We start from the raw sequence: 10473 nt of genomic DNA, 5'->3' as shown, positions 1-10473 counted from the left end.
GCTTTCTCACACTGGGGTCAGCAGCTCCTTGAGAATTTTTTTTTTTTATTTCATTTTGATGTTAATCTAAAAACACATCTAGATGTGTCTGCATAGCTGCCCCTTCCCATTGGGAATTTCAACTCGGGTGTATATATTTTTTTAAATCCATGGTGCAGGGGATCCAAGCAGCAAAATTTTGATGGTCACCGGAGATGGACGGAAGAGGCAGCCAGATGCTTATCAGGGCACAGGGCATGAACATGGCTCCTCAGAGGTTCAGGAGACCAGAACAGAGGGAAACTGACATGACAGAGCTGAACTGGGAGGACAGAACCTCCTCCCAGCAGCTAGGAGGGTGTCTAACATCGTCAGTGGCAACTTCGTATCTGCCAACTCATTATCTGCATCTGCTGTCTTGAGGTAGTGCTATCCGTGTCTGGGAGCAGTGAGGCTGGGAGGGGACACTGGGTGGGCAGGGGGGACACGTGCTTGGGTAGAATCAGTTTCTGAAGGGGACTGAGGGTGGAAGCTGGGTCAGAACATCTGAGTCCCCAGCAGCCTGACACAATGAGGACTTTGTTACTGACAGTAGCCCCTTTACGTACTGGGTTCCAGGAAACCACTATTACCCCTCCAATACTCAACAAGAGAAGCATTGCTATTTCTACTTAACAGATGAAGACAGTGGTTCAGAGAGGTTAGGCAAGCTGCTCAAGGCCACACAGCATTCTGCCAACTCTGTCCTATTCCGTAGCCAGGACTCTGCCGGTTTCAACTCGGCCCTCTCCCCCGGGTTGCTCCTGTCTTGGGTGGAGGAGCCCCCATCCCAGGACTTCTCAGGGGCCCAGGTGAGAAGCGGATGCATTTGCCCCACCTTTACCCTTGCGAGCCTGCCAGGCAACCCAGCTCATAATTAGGTAATTAAGTCTTCGAGTAAATACTGGAGAAGTCCAACCTGTTTTTGTATCGTTGCAGGAAAACAAAGTCACAGGAGCTTTCCAGTAAGTTCAGAGAGTTTCTGGCTCGGCAGGGAGTAAACAGGGACAAGTAACTTCGGTCCTGTTCCTCCCCACGGCCACCCCCTTCTGCCTTCCCCACATCAGTCACAGAACCAGCACATTGTTTGTTCTCCAGAGTGCTTTGGTGTGACCTGAGGTTTGGTGAGGGCAGCCAGGCCGGCTTCCTGGGGTCGCTGTGTTTCCGGGAGTCCTCAGGCCAGGAAGCACCTCCGTATTCAGAAATGCCAGTCATGGTGTTTCTCACACTTGAGGCCAGGCTCTGCGGGCCACAGTGGGTGGGGGCAGGCCAGGCCTGGGGCTTAGTGAGCTTCTGGATCCCCAGGGAGGAGGACACTGGCGAGCCCAAGGCAGCCTCCAGAAGGGTTTGTTGAAGAAAGTACCTTGAAGTATGCCTCCTGCTAAGCACTGCCTCTGGCAGAAGAGGAGAGGGTGGGGGGCTCCAGAAACCCCTCCCTGGCTCCTCACTCTACTCACTTGGTAGGACACAGAGCCTTTAGCACCAAAGGGATGTTCAGGAGGCAGGGGTCTGGTGGGGGGAGGGGGGGAGCAGGTAGCACAGGACAGGGAGGGCCGGAGGACGCCAGGCCCCGCAGAGGAGGGGAGGGCAGCAGGGAGAGGCAGAGAGGAGTGTCCCCCACCCCCCAGGACAGTTCAGGGCTGGCACTTGCCAGGAGCTGTCAGTGTGCAGCTTCATTCTTGGGCCAAGATAGTGGAGAGCTCTTCCCAGAGTGTCCTCAGAGAAGATCAGCCCGCCCTGGGGCACTTGTCACCCCCTGTCAGCGTTGTCTGCAGGCTTCCCTGCCTCCCACCCGACTGTGGGCAGCTTGAGAGCAGCCCCACATAGGAATTGGTCCTACACCACCCCCAGGCCTGGCAGCTGGAAGGCAGGAGGGGCCCAGAATGTTCTGCCGTGTGACCACGTGAACGTGGTTGGAGACGTCTGCGCAAAGGGCACAGGAGCGGGGGTCAGGAGAGCAGGTTCTGGCCCTTCCTTGGTCGCTGGCTTGAAGGGTGGCCTCACGTAAAGCATTTCACTTTTCTGGGCCTCACTTCTCCCAGCTGTGAAATAGGGGACTGAGCGACAGGAAAGTTCCTCTGCATTTCTGACCGTATGCGTGTCAGTCGGGGGTTCGACCACAGAACCACTGCAGCGAAACTAGTGGAAGAGTGTGAGATGTTAGACAAATGATAGATACACAGATAGATAATTTATTCAGGAAAATTGGCTTGCACCAACGCTCGGAGCTGGGTAACCATCTCCAGGTCTGATGTTGGAGCTTGGAGCCTACGGGGCAGCAGTGAGAGCAGGCTGGGACCCCAAGGGCGTAGGCACTGGAATCCCCTCAGGATGAGACCAAAACCCGAGCCCGGTTCTCGCTGCCTCTGACCTTGGGAGACAAGGGAATCCAGCAGGAGCCGGGAGCCCTCCTCCAAAGTGGCCCTCAGGCCCCAGCTGCGGGGGAGGGAAGTCAGCAGATCAGCACTGCATACTTTTACTGCGTCTGCCATGGAATGACCTCCGCCTCCTTCCTTTCCCCACCTGCGCTCTCCTGGGACAACCCCCCTGTGGCCACCTCCAGCAGAAACACACAAGAAAAGGACCCCTGGGGTATGGAGTTCAACCCGGCTGAGGTGATCCATTACACAGCTACCGTGGTATGATTAGAATTCAGTGATTCAGTCAAAAACCCATTAAAAGACAATTTGGAAGAAAATCGTCCGGAGGCTTTCTTAGGAAACTGAGATCATCTGCAAATACATGCCTGGTCTTCCAATGCATCGCTTCACGGTCATTAATTCAGCTTAAGGGTTGTCAGCTCCTCCAGGATGGCCTCGAGTCTCCCCCCCTTCTCTTCTGGGCATGCAGCACCGCACAGGGCGTGATCCCAGACGGGCTGACACAGAGAGGTAGCATGGCCTCCTTTCCTCACTGAAGCTGGTGTTTGTTGAATGCTCACTCTATACAAGCTCTGCTCATTTTCTGCACACCAACACTTGGAGAGAGAGATTAGCATTATGCGCGTTTTATGTATGGGGAAACTGAGGCACAGAACGTTGAAGTCACTTGCCCAAGATTATTTGGCCAGTAAGTAGCAGAACCAAGATTTGAACCTGGTTACTTGCCTCCAGTGCCTGAGGCTTGACCGGTGTCTGAGATTGCCCAGGCAGTGCTTGGCATATCATCAGACTTGTCTTAAGGGGGACTCAGAGGTTGTGGGCAGAAGCCCAAGAGGCCAGACGTCTGCTCCCTGCCGACAAGGGCTCAGAAATGTCTATGTTTCCGCCTCAGCTTGCTGTCTGTCGGAGATTGCTGACTCTCAGTGCCCCTTACCTAATTCCTCAGTAACAGAACTCCCAATGTTCAGCAGGGCACATGGTAACTGACACACAAGATCATTTTCCAGCCTCCTTTACAGATGGGCAAAGGTGAGGCCATGTGGCTCCCTTGTGGCTGGTGGGAAGTTAACAGAAAATCCGATGCATTCTTATAGGGAGGGGCCAAGCTTTTTCTGTCAGTTCTTGCCTCTGAGAAAGAAGCTGGATGAAACGCAGTATCATAGCTGGAGCTCCAGTAATCATTGGTATCTCCTACGACCTTGTTAGAAATGTATATTCTGGGGGCGCCTGGGTGGCGCAGTCGGTTAAGCGTCCGACTTCAGCCAGGTCACGATCTCGCGGTCCGTGAGTTCGAGCCCCGCGTCAGGCTCTGGGCTGATGGCTCGGAGCCTGGAGCCTGTTTCCGATTCTGTGTCTCCCTCTCTCTCTGCCCCTCCCCCGTTCATGCTCTGTCTCTGTCTGTCCCAAAAATAAATAAAAAAACATTGAAAAAAAAAAAATTAAAAAAAAAAAAAAAAAAGAAATGTATATTCTGGGGGCATCAGCCTGGGGTCTGTTGGTGGAGCATGCAACTCTTGACCTTGGGGTTGGGTTGGAGATGACTTAAAAATAAAATCTTAAAAAAAAAAAAGAAAAAGAAAATGTGTGTCCCACCCAGACCTACTGAATCAACAACCTCAGCTTAAGAAGATCCCCACGTGATTTGTGTGCCTGTGAAAGTTTGAGAAACACCGGTTGAAGCTGCATTTATTGGCTGAACCTAATTCTGATCAGTCATAGCCGTGATGGCCTTCCTGTTGCTGGCAACTTGAACTCCTCGTTTGCAGAATAGGGAAGCAATGGCTTCTGGGGAAGACATCCATGACCAATGGAGAGCCGTTCTCCAAAATGTCCTCATGCCCGTCTTCCTGTGAAGAGCTCTGTGTCAAGAATGGACCCACCAAAAGTATTAGGAAGGGGGCGCCTGGGTGGTTTGTCGGGTGAGTGTCTGACTCTTGATTTCAGCTTGGGTCATGGTCCCAGGGTGGTGAGAGGGAGCCCCAAGTCAGGCTCCAAGCTAAGCATGGAGCCTACTTAGGATTCTCTCTCTCTCTCTGCCCTTCCCCCCCCACCCCCACCCCCGCTTGCATGCACTTTCTCTCTCTCTCTCTCTCTCTCTCTCTCTCTCTCTCTCTCTCTAAAAAAAAAAAGTGCTGGGAGAGTCAGAACTCTTAAGCCTGTGTGTGCATATCTGTGCATACGTGTGTGTGTACTTGTGTGTGAGCCGTGTGTGCCTGCATGTGTTTGCAGAGAGACTGAGGAGCCAGTGGAGTGTGTCCATTCACCAGTTGTTGATGCATTTGTAAGGAAAACAGAGGAAGACAGGAGTGGGAGGCATCCAGCCTATGGAGAAATATGATTAAAATCACATTGGCTCTGAGATATGTGCCTAATTGCAAGAATTCTGTGAAGTCAGGCATCTGGGAAGGTGCCATAGTGAGAAACAGACCTTGGGACCTAAGAAAGAGAAGGAGAAGCTGGCTTATTCTGAGAATGGAAGCCATGTGGGCTGAGGGCGCTGGTGTCCACACCTCCCTTGTTCCTGGGTACGGGGCTGGCCACCTGCCTGTCCGGACCATGCATGGTGACATCTGGGTGAAGGTGGCTGACAGCCGGGCAAAGATCCAGAGCATGGTTTATGAGGACTGCTGAATGTTTCCATTGTCACTCCGTGGTGCCTACATCTCTTGCCTCTCCCTGGTCCGCCTTGAAAGAATTCCTTCACGCTTGATAGCCAGAAGGGCATCCAGTTCCGAGAACTGTGGGAGGTGGTGAGATTGATGCTGTTTGTTTTCGTGCTGCTGGAGGCTATGCCCTGCTGTCACCTCCCCCTCTCTCTAGGAAGGGAGGGTAGCAGCCAGGGACGGAGAAGCAATGTCACGTGACCTGCATGACCGGCATGGTCACCGACCTGGGGGGCAGGGGGTTCTGGGATGGCTGTTTGTTTCATGGGCCAGTGCACACTCTTTTGGTGGACAAACATCCCTTGGACTGTGGCCCAGAAAAGCACCGTGAAGGCAGGGAAGGCCTGCCTGCGTCTGGAGACCCTTCTGGGCAGGAAGGGAGTCAGACTTGTAAACAGTTATGGTAGTTTTCTGCCATAGAGCAAGGAGCTGTGTGACTTTGGGCCACTGACTTAACCTCTCTGTGCCTCAATGTCCTCCTCTGTAAGACAAAGATGATAATGTGTCCTAATAGAGTTATTGTGACGATAACATGAATTAATGTCTGATGTCCTGGCTACACTCAGGCCGTCCTGGAGAAACCAGAGGAGGGGCCCTCCATGCAGTCTGGCAAGGAGCCCAGGGAAGGTGATGGTTCACAGAGAGGCTGAGGATAAGCAGGACTTTGCCAGGCGGAGATAAGGAAGAGCATTCTGGCCCAGAGGACGGGTTACTGGCCAAGGCACCAAAGAATTGCGCTTTGGAGCGGGAAGAATTCATCCCTGGCTGGAAGGAGAGCAGAAAATGCTAGAGAAGAAGGTGGGGCCACATCTGGAAACTTCCAGACACGCAGGTCCAGCCTGTAGCCGTCTGGCCACCTTCACCCCGCACTGGTGCTCGTTTGGAACCACCCCGATGGTCTGAGCTGTTCTGTTCCCTGTGCTTTCTTAGACCGAAAGCTCCAGAGGGCACAACCTTGCTGACCCTCCATGGTCTGGTCCTCAGCTGCAGCACAGAACCTTTCCGCAGGAGACTCCATGAAGTTCTGTCAACCAAATCAGTGACTCTCACTCTTGGTGCTGGCAAGTTCCTCCCCGTGCCTGCCGTGGCCTGCTGACTCGAGTAGCCCTGAGTCTTAGCATTCTTTGGGACTCCGCGGTCCCTTGTATGAAGCTTCCCAAGACAGCTCCAGGCCGTCTCTGACCTCCTGCACTACACCCACTCCGATCCTGGGCTTGGCCTAGGCTGGCCTGGAGCCCCTCCTTGTGTGCGTCCCGCAGGGAGTGGAGGGCTGGATCTGGGAATGAGGCAGAGCTGGGGAAAAGCCTGTCTGGGTACTCCCCTGCATCCCACCCTGCACAGAGCTTAGAGACAGAAGTGATAGAAACTGCTGAGGACCACGTCTGACTTGCCCGGCAGATCAACAGGCCGACTGACGTCACTGGGTTTAAATGCGGGAGGCCTTGTTTCCATCCTCAGCCACGGACCACAGGTGGCTTTGGCCACAGTGCTGGCAGTGACGTCCGGGGCATTGGGCCACGCGGCCTCAGCAAACACCAGCAGGAGCCTGCAGATTCCTCCCAACCCGCCAACCTCTGACCCGGGCCTGTGCTTCCTGGGGAAGGTGGTTCGTTCTGTTTTCCAAACCTGTCTCTGAGGGACTGATAGCCGGCAAGGAGGACCAGAGCCCTGACTTAACTAACCGGCCCCGAAAACAGCAGCGTCGCACGGCTAATTTGCTTGTCTGTGATGGACAGGCACGTTCAGGCTGCGAGCGCCTGGTGGTCTCAGGACAGGGCTTCACCATCTGGTCGCTGTCACCGGGGAGGGGGAGAGCTGTCATCGGGCTGTGAGTCAGCATCGCTCATTTCCTCTCAGCACTGACTGCAGGACCCGGATCACAGGCAGTGGTGCAGTGGGGTGGGGAGCCGGGACCCTGGTACTCCCTCCTTGTTGGGTCCCCTCAAGGACCATGGGAAGCAGTGTCCACCTGGGATGGTTGCCTTCTAGATTATCTGAGGGGGAGTTTAGTGGAGGAGGGTACGTGCATTCGGAGACATTAGCCTCTGTAATCCACTGCTGAGTGCAAGCCAGTTTTGTTGAATCCTGAACAACACGGCAAGCAGATCAAATTACTGTTGGTTGTTGAAAGATATTTAAGGGGCATCCGGGTGGCTCAGTCGGTTAAGTGTCCAACTTTGACTCAGGTTGGGATCTCGAGGTTCGTGAGTTTAAGCCCTGCGTCGGGCTCTGTCCTGACAGCTCAGAGCCTGGATCCTGCTTCACATTCTGTGTCTCCCTTTCTCTCTCTGCCCCTCCTCCACTCACACTCTCCCTCTCTTTCTCCCTCTTTCTCTCTCTCAGAAATAAATAAACATTTAAAAAATCATTTAAACCTTCCATGCATCTGAGATTTGACCTTGGAGCTGGGAGGATCTTAAGTTGGGAGAGACACATTCTCCCTCCTGCCTCACCCACCCTGGCTCTAGGACATGGCTACCCTAAGGATGGGACAGAAGAGAAGGACAGAGGGGAGGAGTTGCCCCAAGAACCTGAACCTAGGTTCTGGAGGCCTCCCCAGTTCGGTCTGTCCTGGCAGTAAGCTGAGGTGGTGGCCGTCAGCCCAATGCATGGTGTTTTCCAGAGGACAATTCCTTTTCCCTCACATCCCTCCCTTACTACAGGAATTGGGTCCCATGATTATGGAAGCCAAGATGCCCCATGATCTGCCAGCTGTAAGCTGGAGACCTGGGAAAGCTGGTGGTGTAGTCAGTTCCAGTCCGAAGGCCCGAGAGCCAGGAGCTCCGAGGTCTCAGCTCACTCAGAAAGAGCACATTTTGGGGGCACCTGGGTGGCTCAGTCGGTTGAGCGTCCGGCTTCAGCTCAGGTCATGATCTCACGGTCCGTGAGTTCGAGCCCCACATCGGGCTCTGTGCTGACAGCGCTGAGCCTGGAGCCTGCTTTGGATTCTGTTGTCTTCCTCTCTCTCTGCCCCTCCCCTGCTCATGCTCTGTCTCTCTCTCTGTGTCAAAAATTAAAAAAAAAATTTTTTTTAAAAAGAAAGAGCACATTTTGTTCTGAACCCGCCATTTTGTCCTATTCAGGCCCTCAGCACACTGGATGATGCACACTTGTTGGGGAGGGTGATCTTTTTACTCAGTCCACCGATTCAAATGTTAATCTTTTCTGGAAACGCCCTCGCAGACACACCCAGAAATAATGTTTTAACAGCTCTCTGGGCAACCCGTGTAAAATCAACCCTCACAAGGGGCAACCTCCTTCTCTATGGGGAGGGGAAGGAAAAACATTCTACCACAAACCCTTCCTCCCACCAACTCCACAGCCCTGGATCCTGTCCCCTCCCCCCTTGCCTGGCCTTCTCCTCATATGACTGGGGTGAGCAGAGGGTGGCGTGTGAGGGTCGTAGGCCCAGAGCTTCCGTTAGTGGGTCAACCTTGACAGCAAGACTCTGGCCTCAGTTTTTGGCTGCTCTCTTTAAGTTGTGAGGCACCTACCATATGGGGAGTCTGGTCACCCATTCCCGAGTGATAGGGAAAGACCCCTCCGACAGAGTATTCACCAAGGTTTGCTAAACCACCAAGCCAAAAGCTGCAATGGACAATACCATAGACAGTTAATTTTATATTGTATTATGATAAGATTCAGTAGGCTGAGAGGGAAAGGTTAGGACCTGAGGGCCCTGGGTGGGGCAAAACACATATTTTGGAACAATGCTGAGAGCTTCTGACCACAGCAAACCCCTCAGGCATAAGGTTCCTCTGCAGAATGTAACAGATACCTCCCCCCCAACTTGTCCTCAGGTTTCCCTCAGAAATTTGACGAAAGGCCTAGCTAAAAATAAGTAGTAGCCCATAAAATGTCCGAACCACAAGGAATGGTATGGCCAGAGATCACCCCTCATACGATGGAAACCAGCCGATCAGGAACGGACAACCCAGCACGTAGAGCGATCCAGCCAATAAGTGTAGAACCCAAGAAGGAACAGGCGAAGGGAGGGAGGGCTGACCAGAACCTCAGAAAACAAGGACGCTTGCCTATAGTCAGGGGCGTTCCCTTTCGAATGTCCCCTCTCTGTAAAGAGAGCTTTCCTACCATTCTCCCTTTCTGATCTTCTACTCTAATGAACTTTGGCCTGCTACCGTTTGGTGTCCACCTCTTCGTTCTTCGAAGTGGTGAGACAAAGGAGCTCGGGTTTTGAGGTAAAAAAAATCCTGCAACAGTACGAGATCATAGAAAACATGGATGGGCCTCTGCCCCCGGTGCCTGGTGCCGAGCTCCTGAGATCCTTGCAATTTCCTGGGTGTTAGCAAGTGTCTGTGTTCTAATAAGGAGACTTGGTGTGGGCTCTTAGATCAGGGCTGGTCACCAGAAAGAAGAAGCCCTGGTTAGGAGCTTAGCAGTTGAAACTTCCCCTTCCCCTGCATTCTGTTGATGAGGGAGAAGGGCAGAAAATGGAGCTCACGACTGATCATGCAGACACATGATGAAGCCTCTATAAAATCCCCAAAGTAGAAGGTTCGGAGAGCTTCCCGGCTGGCGAATTCGTGGAGTTGCTGGGAAGGTGGTGGGGCCAAAGGGGGCAGAGAAGCTCCGCGCCCCTTCCCACCTACCCTGCCCTCTTGGGTCTGGATGTCCCATCTGGATGTTCATCTGTGTCCCTTCTCATATCCTTTTACAATAAAGCGGTAAAAGTAAGTCAGCGTTTCTGAGTTCTGTGAGCCCCCCTCGCCCATTATTCAAACCCGAGGAGGGGTCATTGGGACCCCCAATCTACAGCTGGTGGGTCAATCGTAAGACACCCAGCAGGTGTCTCAAAGAATTGCTCGTTGTGGGAATAACCCCCTCACATTGGGTGACCAGAAACGTCAAGTGAAGCGTGCTGTGTGAGTGCTGAAGCAGAGGCAGGGAAGAGAGACATAGTAGGGAAGAGCTGAGTTTCTCCCTACACAGGAAGAACAAAACTTTTTTTTTTTAATACTTACGTATGCATTTTATGTATGCATGTATGTATGTATTTAACTTATTTGTTTCAATTAGATCGTGTGCATGGGAGTTGGGGAGGAGCAGAGGGAGAGAAAGAGAATCTCAAGCAAACGTCACACTCGGCGTGGAGCTCGATGCGGGGCTCGATCCCACAACCCTGGGATCATGAGCTGAGCTGAAATCAAGAGCGCTCAACTGACTGTGCCTCCCAGGTGCCCCCCGGGAGTGGGTTTTTCCTAAATACCAGGGGAGGCTAGCTTTTCAAAGAACTACCACAGACACTTTCCTTTTTGATCTTCTTAACCGGCTGGCGAGATCGAGTGTAAGCACTATAGTGGGTCCTTCTGTAGGCTTATGCCATGCACACGCAGCTAATTAGCTTGTCGGAGCTTCAGAGCCCCCATCTGGAACATCAGGGATAATGGAAG

Source organism: Neofelis nebulosa, chromosome 2 (assembly GCF_028018385.1).
Source record: "Neofelis nebulosa isolate mNeoNeb1 chromosome 2, mNeoNeb1.pri, whole genome shotgun sequence".
Lineage (NCBI taxonomy): Eukaryota > Metazoa > Chordata > Mammalia > Carnivora > Felidae > Neofelis > Neofelis nebulosa.
This window is presented reverse-complemented; position numbering follows the sequence as displayed.